The 24,917-nt window shown below is 32.4% G+C and overlaps 2 long non-coding RNA genes across 6 annotated transcripts in view; one reads left to right on the plus strand and one right to left on the minus strand.

Moving 5' to 3' along the window:
- LOC141424719 (uncharacterized) overlaps window positions 1-24,917 on the minus strand; it is a 250,345-nt gene that overhangs the window by 17,581 nt on the left and 207,847 nt on the right. For both annotated transcript variants that reach the window (XR_012449570.1, XR_012449569.1), the window contains 2 exons: window positions 7,263-7,322; window positions 6,120-6,237 (listed from right to left, as the gene is read on the minus strand). This is a non-coding gene — a long non-coding RNA (uncharacterized lncRNA). The remainder of the gene's footprint in view (window positions 1-6,119; window positions 6,238-7,262; window positions 7,323-24,917) is intronic.
- LOC141424713 (uncharacterized) overlaps window positions 3,409-24,917 on the plus strand; it is an 84,213-nt gene continuing 62,704 nt past the window's right edge. For all 4 annotated transcript variants that reach the window (XR_012449562.1, XR_012449568.1, XR_012449566.1 and 1 more), the window contains exons 1-2: window positions 3,409-3,698; window positions 19,183-19,238. This is a non-coding gene — a long non-coding RNA (uncharacterized lncRNA). The remainder of the gene's footprint in view (window positions 3,699-19,182; window positions 19,239-24,917) is intronic.

Consider the following 24,917-nt stretch of genomic DNA (forward strand, 5'->3'; position numbering starts at 1 on the left):
TTCTGTATAGCTATCCTTATTTCTACTAGCAAAAGCGCTTTGTCTTTCTTATTATTGCTTATGTTTCCTCTTCAACAAAATCAGAGATAAGAGCAGAACAGATTCTGCCTGGAAGTGAGGGAGATTGTGGGAGAGAGGAAGAGGATTGTGCTTAGGGGGAGAAATGGCCCAAACAATGTATGCAAATGTGAATAAATGAATAAAAAAAAAAGAAAATGCTCTGAATGTGCACTTGGTGAATGGTTACACAAACAATAAACAGAACCTGGCATTCACAGAAGTCTGTGATATTCTGAAATCCCCTTTTCGGAGCCTGTCTTCTAATAGCACCCATTGTCTACAGCACACTTAACTTCACACACATCAGCATATTCACTTTATAGTCCCCAGTGTAAACACACAAACTCCACTCTACAAAGTTTCAACTCAGATATTTATTTGTGCACCAAACACATCACAAAACAAAATTTCTGTTGGAAATTATGCACCACATATGTCTTTCTCTGTCAGAGAACAGAGGCTGGAGAAGTATCCGTAGAGTCTTTTATCTAAAGCTTTGCTCCTAAAATGAGTTTACTTCCTCTTCTACTTCTATTGTCGCCTGCCTTGTATTTGATCTTATTTGTTCTTTTCTAAATTCTGATGACATAAAGAAAAATCAAAAAGAAATAAACATAAATTTGTTACCAATTGTACAAAACTCATAGCACAATATAAATAATGATAAAGGAAATAATGAAAGCATTCCACTATTACTGATTTGTATTATTCACCTGTCAACATAACTAAAATCGTTTGAAATGTCTTCAATCTATTCACACTTGAAATAAGGACCATATTTGGCTAGGAAGAAATAGTAATATGAAAAACATAAACTTAAAACAATCAGAATGGGTGGAAAGTTCTAATGAGAAAATTGATCTGTTGGCACGGTAGAGAAAGTGGAAATAATTTCTTTCACATTACACAAATCAAGATTTCATAATTAGATTTGACACAAATACAAGTATAACATCATTGCATGAGACATTAGGTTGTACTACAAAGCAATTTGAGTTGAAAAGTAACTTCTGGTAGGAAATAAATTCATGAACCTAATCAACCCAGAAACATTTTTATGATATAAAAGAGAAAATCAGTAACACTTTTCTAATTTAAATATTCAATATAATCTGTGAGAATAAAATGGAGAAAAATACTGGTATCTAATTCTGTTACTCCATTTGAGAAATGAATAGTAAATAAACAAAATACAGATTAAGAATTAAGCAGCATTTAAAAAAATCATTTTACTCCAAATTATTTGTGTTATTGTACATTCACTAAGTATGAGTTAATAGAGATAATGAAACAAGGTGAGCCTCCTGGCTTTCTGGTAACCTCAGAAATTGTTACTTCTTTATTTACTGACTTGTAGTTCTATTTATCATTCAGAAATAAGTAAATCAAAATATACTATAGGGAAATAATGAGGACTTTGAGGATATGTACTGTACTTTAAAATCTGGACTTAGGAGAAAAAGGAAATTTATTTTTAATTTATTTGAGAGGAATAGAATGATATGGTCTGGCATGGTCTGATTTATATCATAGCTAATAAAAATGCTCAGAAGAGGAGTTTATTTAGAATTCTCTTACATGTTTTCTCCATACATTCCAGCCAGTTACCAATTTATTGCTTCTCAGATTCAAATTCACATTTTGGTATGTGATTTGAGATCACTAAATGGGCTCTTTAAGCATGTTCTTTGCAGGGAATATATGATATTGAACTGTCAGTAAAGGGTGTTGGAAGAGTATTTCAGAAAAAAAGGAGGGTTAATTTTTCTTGATCCAGACTTTCACCTTTGTTCTTTCTTGCTTCAACTGCACAAAATATCAGTACTGTGTGTGGTGAGGTAGGGGAACACTTTTCCTTGCTACAAATGCAGAGTGGACAATACATCAATAATCTTGCAGTCATGCCCCTGTCCCTGATATCAGCTTGCCAGGGGCCTTATGATCAAACCAGTACTCCTGCCCACAATGCACACACTCCAACCAGACTCTGATTATTCTTCAGATGGGTTATCTCCCTCTGTTTTACCAGTGCAGAAAGAGAATTTCAAGCCTCCTACAAGTAGTGTTTTACTGAATTTCTCTGTGTGTCTTCCTGCCAACTTTTTCTTGACTGCGCTCTGGAAAACTGTTTCCTGCTTGTCCAGTGAATTTCTACTTATTTAGCTTGCGCTGCTTAGCAAAATTTCCTGTTAGTTACTGGGCTACAACTATATCTTCTGTAATAGGTTGACTCTAGCCTTTGTGATATGGCCTCTCTTCCAAATTTATCCTTTCAAAGGCACTTCTTTTCCAACACAGTATTTCTCAGAGTGTTCATTACCATCTACATTATTTCCAGTTTCCATAATTCTTTAAAAGAACCCAAAAGACTCAATAAATATTCATACTCATAGCTATGAGTTATTATAGGGAAAATTACAAGAAAAAAATCAGCAAGGAAAAGATGCAGTGAACCAAGCTTGAAGAACCACAAGTGCTCTCTAAGTTGAGTTATATAGAACTCACTTAATTCCTCCAGCATCAAAATAGTGATAACATTCATGAAGGATAGTTCACCAGGTTTAGCTCATTAGAATCCAGTAGTCAGGGCTTTTCTGGGATGTTTCTCAGATAGGTGCCTTCTGCTTAGCATGTGTCAAATTTCAAGACTCCCACAACAAGCATTATTATTAACATAGACAGGGAAGGATGGAAGCCTTTCTTTGATAATTGAAATTCCCAGAACACATCCCAGTAACAAACTTGATAGCAGGTTTTTCTAAGAGAAGCTGCCTCAAGTGTGTTATGCTAAACCTCTTCTTTATGTCATGCATAGGTTAATAATTTTTCATATTAAACTTTTCATGTTCAAATTACTGTGTGATTTCTGTCTTTCAACTGATCTAGACAAATAGATGTATAACTTGTTCCTGAAGACATATTAAATAGCCAAGTGTGAAATATAAATTATTTCTTGGGAAATGTTAAACTTTTAAAATATAAAGTAACTTCTAATCTCCTCAGAAAATATTTAGAAAATTACTACGGCTGAAATATTATCAGAAGTTGGCCTCATGACACCAAATAACAATTCTATTTAGACAATTTAGGAAAAGAAATCTGGACAGCTGGTAGCTAGGTTTATGTCTGTACCCAAAAGTCATTTTAGACTAGAGCAAGTAAAAAAAGGAACAAGTGTGAAGTCTGCAAAACATGTTCTTGTTTTTATATGAAAAACTTTTCTTTTAACTATTTTGATATATTTTGAATATTCAAATTATTTTAAAATATTCATTAAGGAAAAGGATTGGCTACTTTAAAATTCTCTGAGCTTAAAAATGGGAAATGGGAAAATGCTAAAACCGGAGATAGCAGAAGCAAAATACATTTTACACATGTCCTAAGAAGCAGGTGGGAAATTGAAAAGGCAAAGCGATCATGCAGGAAACTCATTCTGGGCGCTTTCTGATAAGGCAAAACTGCCATCCAGCTCCGGGAGGACCCAGGCTGCTTTGCTAGCCTTTGAGTTTTACTTATTTGGCTTCAGCAAATGCTAAAAAGCAACACTGAATTGAAAAGGACAATTTTTGTCTGTGGATTTCAGATTCCTTGAATTCTTGGAAAGCAAAACAGAAGAATCCTTGACTAAAGACTTTCTGGTAAGTACCTATCAAAAGTTATGATTCTTTCATAACAAGATGAAGAGAGACTAGTGAAAACCTGGTGTTGCCGAGTAGCTAAAATGTAGAGGCCATCTATCATCAAAATTCCCCTGAGAAAGTAGATTTTGTTGGGACTTTAATAACATGGAATCAAATAATTTCAGGGTCTAAATATACTATAGTCAACAGGGAGACAGCTTGATGTTACAATGTTACAGGTAAGAAACTGAAGACAGGAGAAATTAAATTCTATGTCAAATAAGCTCATCTGGTTGGAGACACTTGCTAGTCTGCAGCAAGCTGGTAGACACTGTTGGTTTCTAGTACACATAAATTCAGTGCTGTTTTCATAGACTACTTGATCACATCAGAGAAAAACACGTTAGAGATGTGTAACTCCAAGCACAGGAAAACTGAATAAGAATGCAATGTGCAGATATAAAGAGAGAGTATGTTAAAATATTGAATATTTGAAATATAAGGGAGAGGCTTGATTTTTGGATTTTGACTTTATAATCTTCTTTCAGTTGCTATAGACTTTATAAATATTTTAGAAGTCATTTTAATCATTTCTCCTCCTTATTTATAAAGTGCATAAACAAAAGATAAGAGAGGTTTTTCTTGATTATTTAATCTTGTCCAATAAAGTCTAACACATTAACTATTGAGCACCATAAATCCAGAATAACATGTAGTAATACTATTGTCCTTATTTTACCCTACAATATTTTGTGACTTCTCCATCTGTATCATCACCTTCTTGTTATAGCAGTAATTCAATTAAGATTGAAAGATATAATTTATCATTCAAATTTCACAAATAATTCATCAGGTCTTTAGATACTGTAGTATCAGTTTCTAGGTTGTTCTGTACTCTCATTTAGCATTTACTGACATTTCATTGAGAGAAGATTATCTTCTCCTGGGTCATAGCTTACTTTGACCTGTTTATCATCATAAACAGGAGTTGAGATGCATTTATTATTATTGGCCAGTTCTGTGTGTAACACATATTACCCTAATAATTAGACATATATTTCCATATAACCTTCTCACATTTAACCTTGATTTTTCCCCATGAATTAAAGAGAAGAAAAAATAACAAAGACAATTACTCATAAACATTAAAAAAAAAAAACCCCACCATTATAAAGACTTCTATTGTGTCCCTGTTAGGACTTCTCCTCTCTGAAATAAACTTTCTTATTCCATTAATCCTTCTTTATGAAGTATCATTTGTACCCTCTCCTCCTTCAGGAGTCCCTGCATGAAGTACTCTCATGTATGCTCAATGCTTCCCTCAAAACAAGAACACCAAAACTGAGCTCAATGAGTCCCATCAATACAGAAAACAGTATCAAATTTCTTGTTTTCCTAATATACTATTGCTGCAATAATAAATTGTACAGTTTTGAGAATCTCAGAAATATTTCACACTAACAGATAGAAGCAGAACCCCTTTTTACTAGTTTTGTGCAGTTAATTTTTTGAATATGTCTTAACCTTTTTCTATGCATCGAATTTCTTAGATTTTGATGGATTTTAAGGCCCGATTTTCATGCTTTAGTTTTTACCCAAATTTTTGTGTTTATGGATTTAATAAGAAAGCTGTGTCTATTCAAAAAGACTAAATGAATACCATTCGTACCAGAAATCACCTCTCATCTTCCTGATATTAAATCTATTCATGTGATGAACAGGGAAGCTCAAAAAGAGCCTTGAAATTACAATCTCCAATCTCTCTCTCTCTCTCTCTCTCTCTCTCTCACACACACACACACACACACAAATTATACTGAATTTCATGATGGGGACTCTTTTAGCTTGTTTACTTACTGAACCACAAACTCCACTAAATTCAGTACATATTTCTTTGAGATTCACAGAAAGACATTATAGAAATCTTTGAAGAGGCCATGATAGAGAGATTAAAATTGTAGCTATTGAGCCAATAGTTGCTACTTTATATATAATCCTTCAAAAATGAAAATAAGAACAATCTAGAATATTTTTTATAGAAATCCCACATTGGTCCTTGTTTCCTTGAAAAGTGCAGGGCATAGAAATCAAATCACCTGTACATCAATGGAAATCCTCATGAATACATGCTAAGAATGTCACTTGGATAATTATGGGATTTATTTAATTTTCACAAATAGAATCCACTCCTGAAAATGAAAATGATGATTCTAAAATATAAGAATTAATCAATAATAACATTTTAACATTTTTCTAGGAAATACTGAAACTAGGAGATACTAGTTTATTTATAAAACCTTTGCACATATGTGGAAATGCTCCTCTTGTGACAGAAAAACACATTTGATTTTTTTTTGTAAGAGCAAAAAGGCAATGAAACTGTACTTAAGAGTCACTAAAGGACAAAGGATACTATTGTTGAGGCAGAAAGCTTCAGACCTTATGGGGACATTAGAAGGAGACACTGGCGTGTGATCCCAAACTCCCTGCTCCTCCTCATTTAATCATTCCATTTTCTTGTAATTGGGATTTCCATATGGAAACAGAAGGTATTAATCTGTTGGGAAGGTAGACATATGAGGAATCCAGGGATTAGAGGCAGAAAAAGACAAATAGCAACCTCTATTATTAACACATCATTAGTTATCATATAATCATTATAAAGTAATCATTAAAATTACAAAGACTGTGAAGAGTCTACTAACCACTTGTGAATAAGGCAAAAAGAGAACTCAAAATCTCCTGAGAGGTTGCTGCTGACATTAAAAATATCATATAAATTTCAGATATATTGTTTTGCATATATCATGGATATAATGTGCCTATTAAGGTTTTATGTTTCCTGGGAATCTGTTTTCTGATAACATGATTCAGTAACTCAAGAAACTTTTATTAAACCATTAGAGAAATATATATATATATATATATATGTATATATAAATTATATATATATAATCATCCAAGGGCTATCTGATTTGTTTTCAAGTAATCCATTGTGCTGTAAACACCAAGGTAACCTATCAGAATAATTGTGGAATAACTATAATTGTGAACTCTTCCAACATGTCAGTGACTTGGAGAAATACTAATTAAATAATGATATAAATTTGTTGCTAACATTGAATATATATTGATCACATGTAAAAAACTGTGCTAACCCATATATGTATTGTTCCATTTTATCCTCAAAATAGACCTCTCAGACAAATACTATTATCAACAATTTTTGAAAGATGCATTCACATTTATTATCATTAAGTAACTAGATTAGCGCAACATAGTGTTTACCTAACCTAAAAATTCTAACTTTTAATTAGTCTACTATTCTTCAATTACAAAAGAATCTTAAACATTTTGCATATAACATGTTTCTTAATATGCCAATTTAACATTTCATATATTTTTAACTTTAATGAGGTATGATTTATTATGTATATTTAAGATGTACAACATTTGATACATGTATATTATGAAATGATCATCACAATAAATCTAATTAATATACTTATCAACTTACATAGTTAAGACCAACTGTCTTAGCAAATTTCAATTATGCAATACATTATTATTAACTATACTCACCATGCTACACATATTGTCTCCTGAAATCTCCTTCCTCCTGGTAATCACTCTTATATTCACCTGAATGGAATGTAAAACAGAAATAACTTGTGCCACAGAATTGAACCAAAAAACATTATACTAAGCTAAATAAGACAAACACAGACAGAAAAATACTGCATGATCACATATGAAATTTAAAAGCTTTTACTCCATCTACTTTCTTAATAATTTATCTTGGTTCCTTTTTCAGTTTTTTAAAGGATTTTTGTCATTATTGATATGACTCAAACTTTTTCCTATGTACTCAAAATGAGATTCCTGTAATTTAAGAAATGCATTTTAAACTGCATTTAATTGTGATTAATTTAAATAAGAATTAAGTAGATACATTTAGCTATTGGGTTGCACAGTTTTAGATGTAACGTTTCTGCTTTGGGAGGTTTGTGGTACTGGGAGCTGAGAATGCTTAGCAAGCACCTTACTCCAGAGCTCCACTCCAAACCCAAGCTTCTACTCTTTCAAGTAGTGTCATTTGACCATCTAAAGTTTAACTTCAGATCTTAACTTTCCTATTAGAAAATAATTGCTTAATCAAAGGCAGCACTGTGATTGTACGTTTGTTTTCTTCCAAAATGGAATGAACCTTTTCTTCAACTCTTCTGTCTTCACACATGCTCAAGATTTCCAATCATTGTCTTAATGTGATGCCTCAAAACTACTTCATTATTCTAACTAGCATTTAGGCAGAGATGAGTATAACAAGTATTTGTGATGCCTGCTGTTCCCATGGATATACACACATACCTCGGATTAGGCAAGCCTAACATTTACAGACAGATAAATCAGGAGTTGGTGATTCATTTGAGAACACTCCTAGGAAGATTTCTTCAAAATGATTTTTCAATGCTATTACAATTTGATTTATAAAATTTAATATATAAAAAGTTCATTTTATGAGCATTTTTTCATGAATTACAAATCAGAGAATAAAAAAAAGAAAATAATTGCTTAAAATAATATATTATGTAGAACTTCAACATGTAAGTTACAGAAGAGTCAGGCTGCTCTGGTCAAAGTGACAAGAGAGAAAACTGTCTGTGTAATATAGTATGAGTGGAGTAGAGTAGCTGACCTCTCCTTGTTCCACATTAGCCCATGCCAGGGGAACTCTAGGGAACCAGAAGGCACTGAGGAGCATCAATTGAAAGTAAGGAATAAAAATTACAGTGCCTTTTTATCTTTCATAATTTCTTTAAAATCTCATGAAATTCAGTTTTAAAATGTTTTAAAAACATTTTTCAAGAGTTTACCACTATACTATTTTCAATAACAGTAAGATTTAAAAAACATAAATCCTACCCAGAACAAATAATGTAGTTTGAAAATGAAAAAAAAAATCAAGCATTACAAATTCAGTGTGGTGGGCTCATAATAAAGGGGGAAGGAGTATTAGAAGGAGAAGGGTTGCTTTGCAGAAGACATAACATATAAGCTGAGTCTGGAAACAAAAAATTAATCAGAGGGACAACAAATACTGGTAAGAGGAGGACATGCCAAAAACACTAATGAAACTTTTCATGTTCTCCAAGGGACAAGTAGCATTTTATCTATCCTGATTTGTTAAATTTAAATTCTGTATCATAACTTTTGCTTCATTTTCTGATTGAAAGAGAAATGCCTCTGAAAAAGAATTAGAAACCACATAGAATTTGCCTACTCTGTTATCTGGATTCTTTTAAATACATTTTTTTTCAGCTTAAAGAAAAGACCAGCACTTTTGTCCCTGCTTTTCAATAGATCTACCAAAAGAAAAGACAGAGACATAGTACCTTGAGAGAATAACAAAAGGTTTATGTAGAATTCTATAGCTTTGAATATTATGGGCTTAAAAAAACTTTAAACACAGTAATAATTTTTAGTGTGGAAATTTATAATTTTCAAATCACTTTCATATTTTTATTTAATTTATTTTGAAATATTAGTGAGTGAATAATTATTTCTGATAATCATTCCATGAAAGCATATGAAAAAAAAAAATACCCAATTACTGCAGAAATTTTTAATGTTATCAAGATTTTTATTATCAATTATGAGACATGGATAATCTTAAGAAAGAATAGACTCTAAAGAAAAAATAAGCAGATAAAATAATTCCCAAATAATTATTTTAATTTTTAGTATTTGAGCTTTAAGAAAGAGTAATAAATCATAAAAAAGGATTGACAAAAATAAGTAAATAACAAATAAACAATATTGTATGTAAAAATTTTTAAATAATAAAATATCAGCAGCAAATAATAGCTGGTTGCAAAAGTGTAAGGACATGAGTAAATTCAAGTAAAGAAAATTTGACAATTTTTAAAACTACATTCTACAAAACATTAAAAGAAATTTCATAGAATAAAGTGTTTATAAATACAGAGACAAGATGAGAATTATAAAACTAGATTAAAAAGGAAATATATAAATAGTTTTAAATATTATGTGGGAAAATTATCTCCTTTAATCACCAACACCTGCTGAAATTCTTATACAATAACCGTAGTTATCTATTCTTTTCTCAAATATTGTTGCATTAAATTTGACTTATTGTCTATAAATTTTCCTTAAGATGACATAAATATATGGATTAAAGACTGTAGGGAACTCAGAAAGCATTATTTCTTGACGTTCATAGGTGTCTAACTGATTTATTTTTGAACACTCTGCTATGTCTATCCTGATGGCATGTGTTATAATGATCATTGTGAATGAGATATATTTCCTGGCCAAGCTGATATAAAAAGCATGAAAGTGAAACATTGCAGAAGGGTAAAGTCATTTTTACTTCTGTTTGTAAAAAAAATATTTTCTTGCTTTTGACTTTCAGTGATTTCTTGTGGTTAGCCATCACATCATCCAACTCTATAAAAAGCAATCACTCCCAAAGTGGCATAAAATAAACTGAGATATTGAGCAGAGAATGAAAGTATTCAGCAGTACCCAACAAATACCAGAAAAGGGAAATTTGTAGGTTTCTAACTACAATGTATTTTTGGTTAAAGTTCATATTCTATCAATGTTCTAAATAGGTTTTTAAATGCTTTTTCCAAATTCCTACTACAATGTCTCATGTTCTATTATAGTCAGGTATACTTTTTGTATTTTCATCCAGGAACAAATATCCATAAAAATTAAAGTAACTAAATACAGCATGAGGATCACTTCAATTTTAACAATTGTGGAATTTAAAAGCCACTAACATTTATTTAGTTTCTGATCATTTTCAAAGATCCTAAGTGTTATTGTATATGAGTTTCACATGACACTATTTTACAAAGGGAGAGACTGAGGATAGTAAGATGCTAACTCAAGATCAATTACTTGTTTTGGAAGACCATTCTGATACATGGTTTATCCCCTCCTTGTATATTGTGTGTGGGGGGGGGATGTGGGTGTGTGTGTGCATTCATAATTTTCCCAATATACTTTAATCGATACCTCTCAATATGAAAACTTCATTGATCATTAGTCAACTTTTCCTGGTTTTGCTTCAGGAAACTTAAAGATTAACAGGTTGATTGAGGGAAACAGAATCTAGAACATGTCTCCTTGTCTTCCTTTGTGAGCCTTCCAATAGTGCATCAGGCTGATTCTGTAGCCTCACCACAAACTTTTGCTAATTTAATTTAACTTGTTAGTGTGTGTTTCAACTGAGGTAGAAAAACACAGAGCTTCTGTCACTTAGCTACCATTAATTATGTGCCTAGATATTTATGGTTCCATGGTTCTTAACTCTGGGCTCTGAAAACAATCACTATATATAATTATTTTCAATATAAATGTTCAAGTATGAGACCGGACACATAGCTCAATGAAGAGTGGCATGCCTAATATTCATGAGATCATAGGTTTAATCCCCAGGATTTATAATAGATAGGTAATAGATTAGACAGATAGATGATAGATAGATAGATAGATAATAGATAAAATGTTCAATTTAGTGTTTCTGACTTAACTGATCAATACTGAGTTTCTACATTGTTTTTTTAAAAGCATCAACATAAAAGCAATAACAAAGGTGATCATAATCTTTAGCTAACAAATAATCACTTAACAAAGCTTTCTAAATTCCACACTTTAGAAGTGGTATTTCACTTAATCCTCCAAATGACTTCATCATGTAGGTACACAGAGTGGAGAAGCTGGAATTAGCCATTAATACCATGAAGCTCTCTGACCCTAAGGGATGCATTACTCCATCTCAGCGTACCTCTTCATTGGGGAGTAAAAAAAGACTTTAGGACATTGAATTTAATGATATGCCTATTCACATATTAGAGAAAAAATGTTGAGATGTTGAATGTCTTTCTAGTCACAAAACAAGTGAGAGAAAGGATACACTCCTTATGCAGTGCTTTTTTCTTAAGCAACATTACCTTTCAGTCATAGCAATTTAGCTTTTCTCTAATGATGAGATTAAATTTCAAGACTACATTATTCATAATTCTCAGTTTAAAGCAGCAGAATCATCTTTCATTTTATACTGGGAAATAGTTCTTTGAAAAACTAATTGAATTGTCTTGGTTCAAGACTGAAGTCCCAAAGACAGTGGTCCAAAAAGCTCAAAGAACATGACTGAGGCAAAAATGGCTTTTAGTACTACTCCTGCCTCCACCATACACAGCTGCCAAGTCTTAACTTGACTGTAGCCACAACTCTGCCAGCATTGCCATCAGTTCTATGACTAGAAGCAGAAGTGTTCTAGTCTGAAACTCCTGTGTCAATTCTGCCACCTTAATAAAGAAATAGACCTTACACAGAATGTACTGGGTATAGTTAAGTGAATTGCTGCCAAAAAAGATTCACGTGGGAACATGCAACTCTTGGAACCCTGAGGCATGGCTCTGTGCGACAGGAAAAAAGATGAGTAAAAAGTATTTTTTGGCTTCTGCATGGGGCTGTGGAACTCCTAAAGCAAACAGTTTTCAAAGCCTGGCAAGGTTATCCAAAAGGAGCTTGGACAGGGAATTTAGGAGTCAGAAAGGAATTAAAAAAGGGTGACTTTCATTCAGAAGGGCATTTGCAATCTATGTTCTTAAAATGTTACTTGTATCTGAAGAATACCTCAAAAACAACTTTTAAATGCACAATTAAAAATGCTGACTGTTATTTTCCAGTTTTGTGTCTTGAATTGAACTGACAGGTTAGAGTATATTGGAAAATAATAGAATCTTAAAAAAATCTGGATTTCAATACTTCTCCCATTCATTATGAGCAAAGTAGTCCCAGATAAGGTTTTTGTTTTGTTTTGCTTTTTGAGACAGGGTATCACTGTGTTGCTCAGAATGGCCTCATAATCCTCCAGCCCCAACTTCTTGAATAGCTGGGATTACAAACCCACATCACCACACCCAGATTTTTTTCATTCCTAAAACCATAATTTTATCAGAAAAGTTGAAATAACACTTGCATCATAGGTTTATATGAGAACTAAATGATATTGGTAAGGACAACACCTGACATCAAAATATTAATCTCTTTTCTCCATTCCCTTTGGGAAATTTTGAAAAATATTAAGCTATTTTTAAACCAATATAATTAGTTAATAAATACACAGAAATGGTTGTATACCAACTCTCAGAAGATGTAGGCCCATAATACTAACCAAAAGATCTTTCTTATAACTCTAATAGCTTCCACTGTCCATGTTTTTAAAAGTTTTTTAGCATACTTATTAATTTCTGTGAAGATGCTATGTCCTTGAAGACAGGGGAACTAAGGTGGCTAACTGCTTACAATCATAGAGCATATATTTTTCCTTTCCTATTCATTGACAAAATTTTGATTTTAATTTTTTTGAGAAAATGAGTCCTCCTGGAGACCTCAGAGTACAGACCATTTCAATGCTAATAAAACCATGTGATGAAGTACTGAGAAATGGTGTAGAACTTCTGAAAAAGTTTATCAAAAGGATGGGGTATCTTGTATATATTTTTCCTTCCTTGCTACCTTGACCCTGAGGCTCTAGCATCTTTTGTCATCTTGGTCCATGGAGTATGAGAATGAAAATCACATGGAACAGAAGAAAAACGGAAGTACTCAAACTCCATGATTACTTTGTATAATGGTAGGGTCAGCACTGGATTGCCTTCTTCTGGACTTCCTTTTATTATTATTGTAATCATCATTATTATTAATGTATATTAATCATAGAGATTAGTAATTGTCACTATGACAATTCCATACATATGTATATCATGTTTTGATCATGTCTACCTTCCTTGTCTTCCTATTCTTACCTCCCTCCCCTTCCTTCAGTTACCTTTTCCTAACAGTCCCTCTTCTACTTTCAGGTTTATTTTTGTTTTTATTTCAGTTGAGTTTAGTTTCCATACATGAGACAAAATGAACTATACTTGTCTTTCTGTGTCTGGCTTATTTTGCTTCAAATGTTATCTTTATATTTCAATCCACATTCCTGCAAGTTACACGCTTTCATTGTTCTTTATGGCTAATCCTCCACTGTGTATATATAACATGTTTTTTAAACCATTCATCTGTTTCCAATCACATAGGCTGATTCCAAAACCTTTCCTGTTGTGAATAGTATCACACTAAACAAGAGAATGCAGGTAACTCACTTTTGTGTGTTGAGTTCTTTTCCTTCTGAAATCAGGAACTGGTATCGCTGGGTCATATGGTAGTACAAATTTTAGATTTTTGAACCTATATACTGTTTTCCATAGTGATTGCACTTATTTACATTCTGAACGACAGCTATCAGTTCCTTTTCCTCCACATTCTTGGCAGTAACTATTGTTTCTTCACTTTGTTTTATTTTGAAACTAGCCGTGTTAACTGGGGACATATGGAATCTTAACGTAGCTTTGATTTGCATATCCCTGATGTCTGAGGACAGTGAACATTTTTTTTCACATATGTATTGGCCATTTGTACTTCCTCTTTTGAGAAGTATTCAGTTATTGTACCCAATTTTGATTGGATTATATTTACATTGTGTTAAGGTTTTGAGGTTTTATATAATCTGGATATTAATCCTGTCAGACGCATAGCTGACAAAAATTTTCCTACAATCTTCATGTTGTCTCTTTACTTTCCTTTGCTTTTATTTGATGTAATCCCACTTGTCAATTTTTACTTATTTTTCCTAAACTATTGGAGTCCAATTCAGGAAATTGTTACCTGTGCCACTTTGTTGAGGTGTCCCCTTATGTTTTCTTCTACTTATTTCAAAGTTTTGGGCCTTTCATTAAAGTCTTTTTTTAGTTGGCTTTTATATGAGATAAGAGGTAAGTGATCTAGTTTCAGTTTTCTCCATATGGATATCCAGTTGTTCCACAACTGTTTGTTAAAGAAATAATAAAAAAGTGTTTTGGAATCCTTCTCAAGAATCACGTGTCAAGGTCTAAGTTAGATACTGCAGAGAATAAAGTTATGAACTTATGGTAAAATAATAAAAAAAAAGTATCAGTTGGATGCAGACATGTGGGTTCTTTTCTTAGCTGGCAATTCTATTCCAATACCATGTTGTTTTGTTACTAAGAATCGGTAGTATAATTTGAAATTAGGTAGTGTGATCCCCCAAGCATTGCTCTATTTGTTCAGGATTGCTTTGGCTCTGCAAGGTCTTTGGTACTTTCTGGCCTTCTTACATATGAGAGAATAAATATTTGTGGATGTTAAACAATATGTCTTCTGCTTATTTTCCTAATAACCAAACTCAATTCATAACTCCATACTGACTTTCCATTTAAAATTTATATTCCTAGTACTTATCACAGTGCCTGCCATATTAAATATTTAATGAAAATTAGACTAAGTAATTGGTCTTTGGCTATGACTAATGTATATGACTTAATTTGGTACCATTTTGCATATTTGGAAACAGGTCTTTGACTATCCAATCATCTTTCATTATAATCTTGGTCCATATTCAATTGCATTATAGAAAAATTTTGGAGTAGGGAATTATGTGTATAAAGTATTCATTTATTCTTTGGTTGCTCTAATAGAATATTACCTATCCAAAGAAAGAAAATAAAGAAAAGCTACATGAAAAATTTAAAAAACAGGATATTTATTTACTTTTTCTAAAGGTATTAATCAAAATGGAAACTGAGTGAATTTGAACTGACTTGCATATTTATACCTACTTTTATAGAACTTTTCTTGACAGAATGTAAAGTATTATTTTAAGTTAACATTTTACTAATGTTCAGTAGACTAGAAACACTTTCAGAATTGAAGTCTAGCACATTCATTCTTTAGGATGAGAAATTTTTTCCAACATGAATGTTATGTCAGAAAAAATAACAAAAATATATATGACCAATGAATATAAAATATGAATGCATGAAATCTATTTACCTTTTCTGTTTTATTTTCAAGAACCTGGGTTTGTCTTTTAAATAATTTCTTATGTTAGTGAAAACTGCATGGAATGGATGTAGGATAAACTTTGGTAGTAAATTGGGTTAAAAAGCAGAGAGGCATCTGAGATAAAAGAGATGTAGAGTTTGACTGAAAAATGGAAGTAACGGCAGGAAGAAGGCAAGAAACTTCTGAGCTAGTTTCTGTATTCCATGGAGACATATGTCCATCAGATCAACTAGGTGATTTTTTGCAGTTCATATTTTATAGAGCTCCTGAAATTTTTGTCTACTTGATCAATCTGACAGATAGAAGCTTGTTAAAATCTCAACTGTTGATGACAGATTTGTAAATTTTCTTCATAATTTGGCAAAATTTGCTTCAAATGTTTTTAAGCTATTTTCTACTATTGCAAATCTGCTTCTTATTTATCATCATAAATTAAATAGTCACACATTTTATATAGACAACTTATATTTAGATGACCACTGCTCTTCCTGACATTACAATACTTCATTATGGACCCATTTTCGCTTGTGTTGAAGTTTATTACATGTTACACATAATTTTTCCTGCCTTCACAGATTTGCTTGGTTTGTTTAGTCTTTGGTCCTTGGCTTTTTGTAATTTGAAAGACTGTGTCACATGCTCACTGCTTTTATGTCTTCTCATCATAATTCTGGCTGTTGGAATCTCCCTAGGGTGAGGCACCAATAACAGCATAGTCTTCTGATCAACTTGCTTCTTTGGGACAATGGAGTCCAATAAGTATTTTGATCTGATGTTACATAACTCATGGAGGTTATGAGTATTTTAATTGAGTGTATACTACTTCAATAATTTATGATACTGAAGTACATACAAAAACAAATAAATATGGAATTATCAAATTATATACAAATAAAATCTTATTCATACTATACTTTAAATTTTTAGCAAAGATATATGTTCTTATTTATAAAATAAAATCATTTTGACAGTAAAACTTTGATCTGTGAACACTTTGCACTTGCTAGATTCTAATTTAAAATAACTAATTTGAAAATAAACTGTTTTTTTAAATTAAATGCATGACCAAATATACCTTTTCTACTATCATTATAACTTGAATTTTATTGTTTATTTGTATATAAATACATTATAAGTTATCTACTTTTCATATTTTTATTGTTCATGCACATATATGTCCATTGTGAGTAATGTAAATTTGATGTATTAATAACCTCATTTGAGAATATTCAAACAGAATTAATAAATAAATAATAAATATAATCTTGTACAGGCAAATGAGGTCAGATATTATGAAGATAAATTAATAACTTATATGTAGGTGATACTTCATAATATGGTTTATCTAGGGAATATGCTAGATTAGAAATTTTCATTACTCTAGACATCTGAAACAGCATTAAAATATATTTCTTGATTATAAAGTAATTACATTTTTCAGCACCATGGAAACACCTTACTGAAAATGTAGAAATGAGAGGAATTTAAATGCATACAGCAAGTACCCAAGCACTTGCGAATTATCAAAAGGCAATCAGTGACTCAAAATAATCAACTAAAAAAGAAAATTTGTGAAAGCTATAATAAGTAAATATAATTATCGAGATGATGGCTTTTATAGAAATAATTGTGTGAGAACACATACTTTATAATAATAAAATCTTACATGTACTAAAATATATCAAAGACATTCTTCACCAACAAATTGAAGCACTCTTCAATTTGGGAACCAGGCATCCACGCAACTTGATGACTGCATGTGATCCAAGGTTGAGATTCACTGATGCTGAGTTAGTACAGTATGTGATGCTTTATACTTAAGAGTTTGAGATTTAGATTTTCCATTTCTATCAAGAGGCTTTAAACCATTGAAAGGTTTGAAACACAGTTCATGCTTGTTTTTTTGTCTATATCATGTATCCAAGGAGCACAGGGTACATGGAGATGAGTGAAATTCTAATTTAATACCTACTGCAATAGCTTGTCAATATTCAATGCATAGAGTGATCCATATAGTTAATAATAACTGCATTTATATTTGAAATTTGCTAAGACAGTTGAACTTCAATGTTCTCACCATCAAAGTGAAAGGTAATTATGTGAGACAATGGATGTGTTAATTATCTTGATAATGTTGATCATTTTACTATGTATATCATCATCACATTGTATACCCTACATATATAGCTTTTCTATGTCAATCATATATTAATAAAACTCATGGAATATATCTCAAACTCTTTTATGCAGAAGAATGCCAAATACTTTATGTAGACAGTCTGCCCCAAAAGAAGTAGAGTTTGAACTGTACATAGAGGCTTCTTAAAGTAGAATGGAAAAGAGAAGAAAGTGAGTAAATTTATAGTGAAGGTACTTAACAAGCCCTCCCTACGTCAGGTGACCAAAGTTAACATAAGCAATGATTAGGCATCCTAATTCAATGCAGTTTGATGAGGTGCAATGAAGATAGCATTTTGCTTTTCATAACCTTCCTTTTACCCACCCCTAATTCTTGTTGAATCATTAGGAAAAAAAATCATATGAATCCCAATTTATAAACCAGATAATCACTTCAACTTAAAACTGTCAAAGTTGTACAAAGGGAAAGTCTGAGAAACTGTCATTATCAATGATTAAGAAGCATGATAGAGATTTATAAGAATTAAAGAAGGACTAGAGAGAAATTACTAACAGCAGTGAAAGAATGTCTAGACCATAGATGTGTGCTGAGACTTTCAGTCCACACAGAATTATGTCACAATTCTCAATAACTCAAGGAGCAAGGAACTTGTATGATTTAGTTTAAAGTATTCGGGATGATGCATTTGAAAACTAATAACTCATTTGCTAAGGAGTACTCTTGAAAAATGTATAAACTTACAATGTAAATGTTGAGTGGACATTAAGGTGAAAAGTGAGCATATGATGAAGTCAATTAATGAATCAAACTGTATAACAAGCCAGGATGAAAAGTAAATAATGGATTTGTCACAAAATGAGAGACTAGGGAAAACTAAGCTCACCAAAGTGACAAAACTGGTCAAGATTGAATGGAAATTGACAAAGGTGGAAGGCTTGACTGCAATAATTTTGTTTCCTAGGAGGTATTTTCATAAGTAGTAACAATAAATTAGTAGTGGCTTTCCCTTTTAGAGAAAGGAATTTAGAATTTGTGATGAACCATAATATAAGATGCCTCTGCCTCTGGATGAATGTTGTCTGATTTAGGACTCCGAATTTGCCTATGCACCAGACTTAAAAATCTAACCTCAAGGATAAGTCATACTGCAATGATGTGCTTCCTCTCAGTTTCTCAAATCTGCCCTGAGATCTCTGGTTTGAAGTCTTTTTCTGGGTGTGGAGAAGAATCTCTCATTGAGTTCTTAGTTCTTCTACCTCTTTTTAATCATAAAACTTAATGAACAGGGAGAACTATGGCTAATTTTGTGTTTATTAACATTTTTTCTTAAAATTTGCTTAACTGATTATATAGGTTCTCTCATGTCTGTGCTCTCCTCTCCTACTAAACACCTTGTCTTATGTTTTGTCTCTAAAGGTGTCTGTTGTTGGCCTACATGGGTAGAACAACTCTATCATCTCCTTCAGGAACTGGTAAAGCTGTACTTTATTCAAATTAAGGTGTTTCTTAACATTGCTTTGCATGCTTATAAGTTCAATCATTGATTCTCAGCCCTAGTTGCACATTAAAACATGCCTGAGTAACTTCCAAAAATTCACATAGATATAGAGACAGTATGCCCATAGTTTCTAATTTAATAAAATTGAGGTAGGGGCCATACATTAATATGTTACTTATACATAACTTGGAAGATTATATTTTACATAGATGGAATTGTAAGCACTAATAGTTCTCAGTAGAAGAATCCAAGACTTAAGTGTTGACTCCCTGGACTATCATTTAATCTCCATTTATCCCCTTTTGTGGATTTCTTTAACCCAGTCTCCCAAACCCTTAATTCTACATAATTCTTCAACCACATTTTTTCTTGATGCAAGTGTTTCTTTTTCTATATTTGGATCTACACAACTTGGTTTCACAACTTTCCTTTCTTTCAAGAACTTACTGGGATAATTCTGGTGTCAACTAGCTGTGTGCAGTCCTTTGAGGACCAGTATAAGACTGTGAAGCTGACGTGTAAATATTTTTAACATCTCTCTTTCTCTCTCTCAGTCTGTCCCCCTCTTCCCCCTCATGAGGAAAGTGTTAAAAATTTGTATGACAATTTCTGTATGATGTTTCTTAAATTTCTCTCTCTCTCTCTCTCTCTTTCTCTCTCTCTCACACACACACACATATATAAAATTTGGTAAGCACCTAAGTTTCCATTATAAAAATTTAACTTAGAATGGTGCATCTCTTCAGTTTTGATATCTAAAGTAGTTGAAATAATTTATCTCTGACTTTTAAGTTGTATGCAAATAATCCCAATGACTCCTGTCAGGCCATTCTCCAGTTGCTTGCTTCCTAAGTCTAACAATTTAACTGTCATGGTGAGCTGCACCTCTGGCTTTCTTAGACAATGATTTAATCAGCGATACAGCTAGATATTGCTTCTGAGATTCAAAATCCCTGAAGATGGATATCCAAACATAGCAGGGGTATTACTGGGTTTTTGTGGGTCAGCTGTGCTATTACCAAGCTCTTGCCTGGAGACCAGTTTCTGTCATGCCATGAAGAAAAGGGAAATACAGAGAAGAAAAAAAAATAAATAGAAAGTGTGATTACTAATGTGGAAAAACTTATAGGTTTGTAGGTAGATAGAACCTCAAAATGATTACAGATGGAAATACATTATTGATACATTTTCTAATAAAACTTCCTATATTAAGTTATAAATATCTCTAACAATGGTGATATATTTGGGGGACATTCCAGGTTACATGAAAATCTTTAACTGCTTCTGTCCAGTGCCACCTGGTTTAAAGGGGATGAAGCTCATACACCATCAGGTCTCCAAATTTCTACACTTTGTTCAGAATTGATTGGAAAATGTGCTGTCCACAGGCAAGGGTGGGTCAGAGGACTGGAGAAAAAAAGAAACAATTGGGTTTCAGTGCTTGATAGGCCCAATAGGCAAACTTCTATGGGACATTTCTACTTCTCTAATCTGCATCAACTATAGCAGTGACCTGCTTTGGGAAAACACTAAAGTATTTCCTCAGGATAGATCTTTCTCAAAAGGAGGGGAGGAAAATTTGTGTTTTTAACATATTCATCTCTGTCATGATTAGACATGCCTTTCAAAACTTCTGAGGTTTCTTAAATTGGCAAATGACATGATAAAAGTCATTTAAGAAGACAACATCTTCATAAAAAATTATTATATCATGAATTAATTGCAAATGAAGAGAGGGAAAATAGAAAACTATAACTGCAGTTTAAGTAAAGCAGATTAAGTGAAATTAAGTCAGGGTTTGAGCACATGTGAAAGTGGCAAAGAAATCTTACAAAAACAAGCACATTAAAGAGCATGTAGATTCAGTAGATTCAAAATGATATGTATGTGGACACAAAAGAGAAAGGAATCAAACACCTTTAATGTTTCAAGACTGTTTGAGTGCATGGTAATAAATTTAATCACCACAAGTCTCTCATAATCTCTGCGTCTGTGAGTAGCCTTGACATTTGTCTGTGAGTGGGCAGTCAGCTTCTGTGACTTCAAAACCAATAAGCCTGCTTCCTACATCTAAATATTCCATGTGGAATCTGGATGCCATAGGAACATATATAGTTCAAATGAATGAAAGATTTCTCCCTAAGAGAAAGCAATAGGACTATTTTTCCCTCTTACTTTAAAGCTCAATTAAGAAGGGACCTACTTTTTTTACTCTTCTCTAAGTCATAGCCTTTTATCTTCTCTTTTTCTTAGGTTCACTGTTGTATTTTTCTCCTTCATGATAAGGTGGGGTTCAGAATACTGATGAGATAATGGTTATTTTAAGTCTGCTCTTTTCTCTGAGTACAGACAACCTGATCTGCATTTTTACAGATGTTCTACTGGTCTGACTTCAGCCATATGGGATTTATAGGTAGTCCCACAGCAAAGGAAAAAGTAGAAATTTCACACTCCAGGTTCTTCTAGATTGGCAAAGGAGGAGTTGGAAAATAAACTACTGTGCATCAAAAGCAAGTCTAAAAGGCTATAGGATTCATATGTTATTCCCAAATTATTTTCCCTCTAAAACAATAGGTCCATCCTTAAAAAAATTATTGTTCAATCAATACCTTTGGGGGAGTAGTGGGGAAGGGGAAATGGATTGTACATAAGAGCAAAGTTGGTCCTTATTTGTATTTTAGAAATCTAAGATAATTAGTAGAATATCCTCTGAATTAAAATACCTTTTTTGAAGTTGTAATTTCAAGCAGGACTGAAATTCTTGCTTTAATATACCCCTATTATTTTTCAGAATCTGAATCAAATTGATGTACAAGGATAGCTTTACAATTATCTCCCATTAGAAACTTCCAAAATATGTGTAGATTATTTCACTGGCCAGGTATAATTTGCAAATATCTATCACTTTTGTATCATTTAAAATAAATTTACAATTGAAAGGGGAATGGATAATTTTCCAAAGAAATTAGCATTTTGCTAGTTATTATGGTTCAAATGTTTTGATAGTAATAACAATTTTACTACCTGAATCCTTTCTGGTGTCTATAAAAATTGACAAGAGTAGCATACATTGTAGATTTGCATTGTCTGTGCTGTGCAGATTCCATTAAAAGAAATACAGTGAGGCAACCTGCACCCTGCTAAGTAAGAGACAATTGTGCAACAAATTGAGGTCCAGCTAAGGTAAATGCTGAGTAAACCAAAGTTAGATGTGGTGGAAATTAACATTAGTAACTAAGAAGTCTCTGTTCTTAATATTGCAGGAGTTTTACTATTAAAACATAGACCCAGAACTGATAAATGGGTGGTTGCTATATTTTGAAATCTTTAGTACCTAACATATTATTATGTGGAGTTTTGGACACTCATATGTGTATAATTAATTGAACAAAATGTATCAATATATTCTTGATTGGACATATTCTTTCCACCCATCACCTGTGGCAGGTTGTCCACACACACATACACACATACACACTTGAGTAAAACTAACCCTGAACGAGGAGAAAAAGAATATGCAGAACACACGGGGACTGATGTATAGGAATGTAGCCGAGGATTCATGGTAAGAGTCATGTAGATACTAACAGCAGTCTTGGCCTATTTTACAACTATTGCTCCAGTCATGTACACTTTTTGTACCATATGTGGAATGTCATAATAATGGAAGCTGCTTGCTTATTTCCAAGTGATAGAAAGAATAATTCTGAAATACATGTGTGTATTTGTGTGTGTGATTTTTGAAAACTTTCTATGTATTCAGTCATTCAATAGATATTATATATACATACTACCAAAGAATCACTGAAGAAACAAAAATGAGTAAGATCAAAATTCTTTAATTTCAATGAGAAAAATAAACAGGAATTTGCAATGCATACTTAATCCAGTATTAAAGGATTGATTTATTTTCAAATGTGTCTACATATAGCCTTCTATTTTTTCTGATGTTCTTCTACTCACTTTTAATTGAGTACTGAGCTTGGAGGTATCAATTTGAATGACGAATGTTACCACAGTGAGAACTATCTATCAAGGGGGAAATTATTCTGAAATTTTTTTTCATGCTATGGACATTCTGATGACAACTCTGATGTCCCATACTCCCTGATAATACTGCATCACAGAATACAACAATAGACTCTCACACCTGGAAGGAAATTCAGAAATTACTTAATACAATTTACTTATTTAACAGAATATAGAGATTTAAAGGCTGATGTTTGCTGACCAAGATCACAGAACTTGTTAACTAACAAGCTATATAGTTAAAGATGGTTAAACAGGTTGTGTAGTTAAACATAGAGAGCCATTACTCACACACAAAGAGATATATTTATAAATAGATCTAGAAATAGACATAAAATTAATTTACAGAATTAAAAGCAGCATATCATTGTCAATTTATATAGGCACTTTTATTGAATCCTTAAATACCAGAGCTATTCTTTTATTGAACTTGTATACAAATCAAACCAGAAAGAATTAATTAAATGAACTTAAAATATTTTATGAAATTCTAATGCTGAGTGTGTTATTTGATATTTTTCTCTTACAATTTACATTTCTAATTCAGGCAATATGAGCTTGCAATGAAACAAAGACATAGGTCACTAATAGAGATTCAATGACCCTTGGAAAATTAACATAACATGTAGTACATTACATGAAAAATCACCTGAAAATTAATATTAGCATTTTTAGTTATTTAGCAATATGTAGCATTATTAAACGCTATACTCAAATAATGCTTGGTCCCTCTTCTTTGCATGCTCAAAATATTTTGATTTTGATGACTGAAACACTAAGTATATTGAATGCCTATGCAAGATTTGGAGCAGTAGGAGTATTTTTCTTGGTGGAAAAAAATGACTCTACAATGAGAGGGCAGATACACACACACACACACACACACACACACACACACACACAATGCATTGGGTATTAGGCTATCCTGTTTTTTTCTTTTAATGAATTAAGATGTTTAATTTCCTTTATTTCTGATTCTGGACTTGCTATTCAAATATCTCCAGAGAGAATAATCTGTGCAAAATGCTTCCAATTTTATATTAAATTCTTATGTAAATAAATAAGTTACTAATTTGCTTATACATTAGTCCTTCTGTTATTCTTTTATTTTTGTCTACTGACGCTCTAAGAATTTTCACTTCTGGGTCATTGTCAGGTGTCAATGACCCAGAAATGAAATTTTGTGTCCCCTTTGCACAGGCAATGTTATACAATATGAAAGGCAGGCAGGAAAACAGCAGGTTGAAAAATAACCAAAAAGAAGGGAATTGTATACAGAATACAGTCTGGCATGCAGGAAGAACTCCAAAGTCAGAGGATTTGCAGTAGAGTTTGTATTTGGCCTGAATCCAGAGGGATTTAATATAGTTTGTCATAACACTTAGGAGAGGGTACTCCATTTAAAGAAGTTCTGTAAAAGAAAGAATGAATGCCTCACCAGAAACTACAACTATTTAAGTTTTCCCAGATCACTTATGATTTGATAAGCATATTATATCCTAAGTAATTTATTACATTTTGTCATAGCAACCAAATCATGTTTCTAGACCTCAAAGCAATAATTCAGCTCTTAAACCATCATGGACACCAGCACCAGTGTAACCTGTGAGGCTTTGACTGGGCA

Source organism: Castor canadensis, chromosome 1 (assembly GCF_047511655.1).
Source record: "Castor canadensis chromosome 1, mCasCan1.hap1v2, whole genome shotgun sequence".
NCBI classification, from domain to species: Eukaryota; Metazoa; Chordata; class Mammalia; order Rodentia; family Castoridae; genus Castor; species Castor canadensis.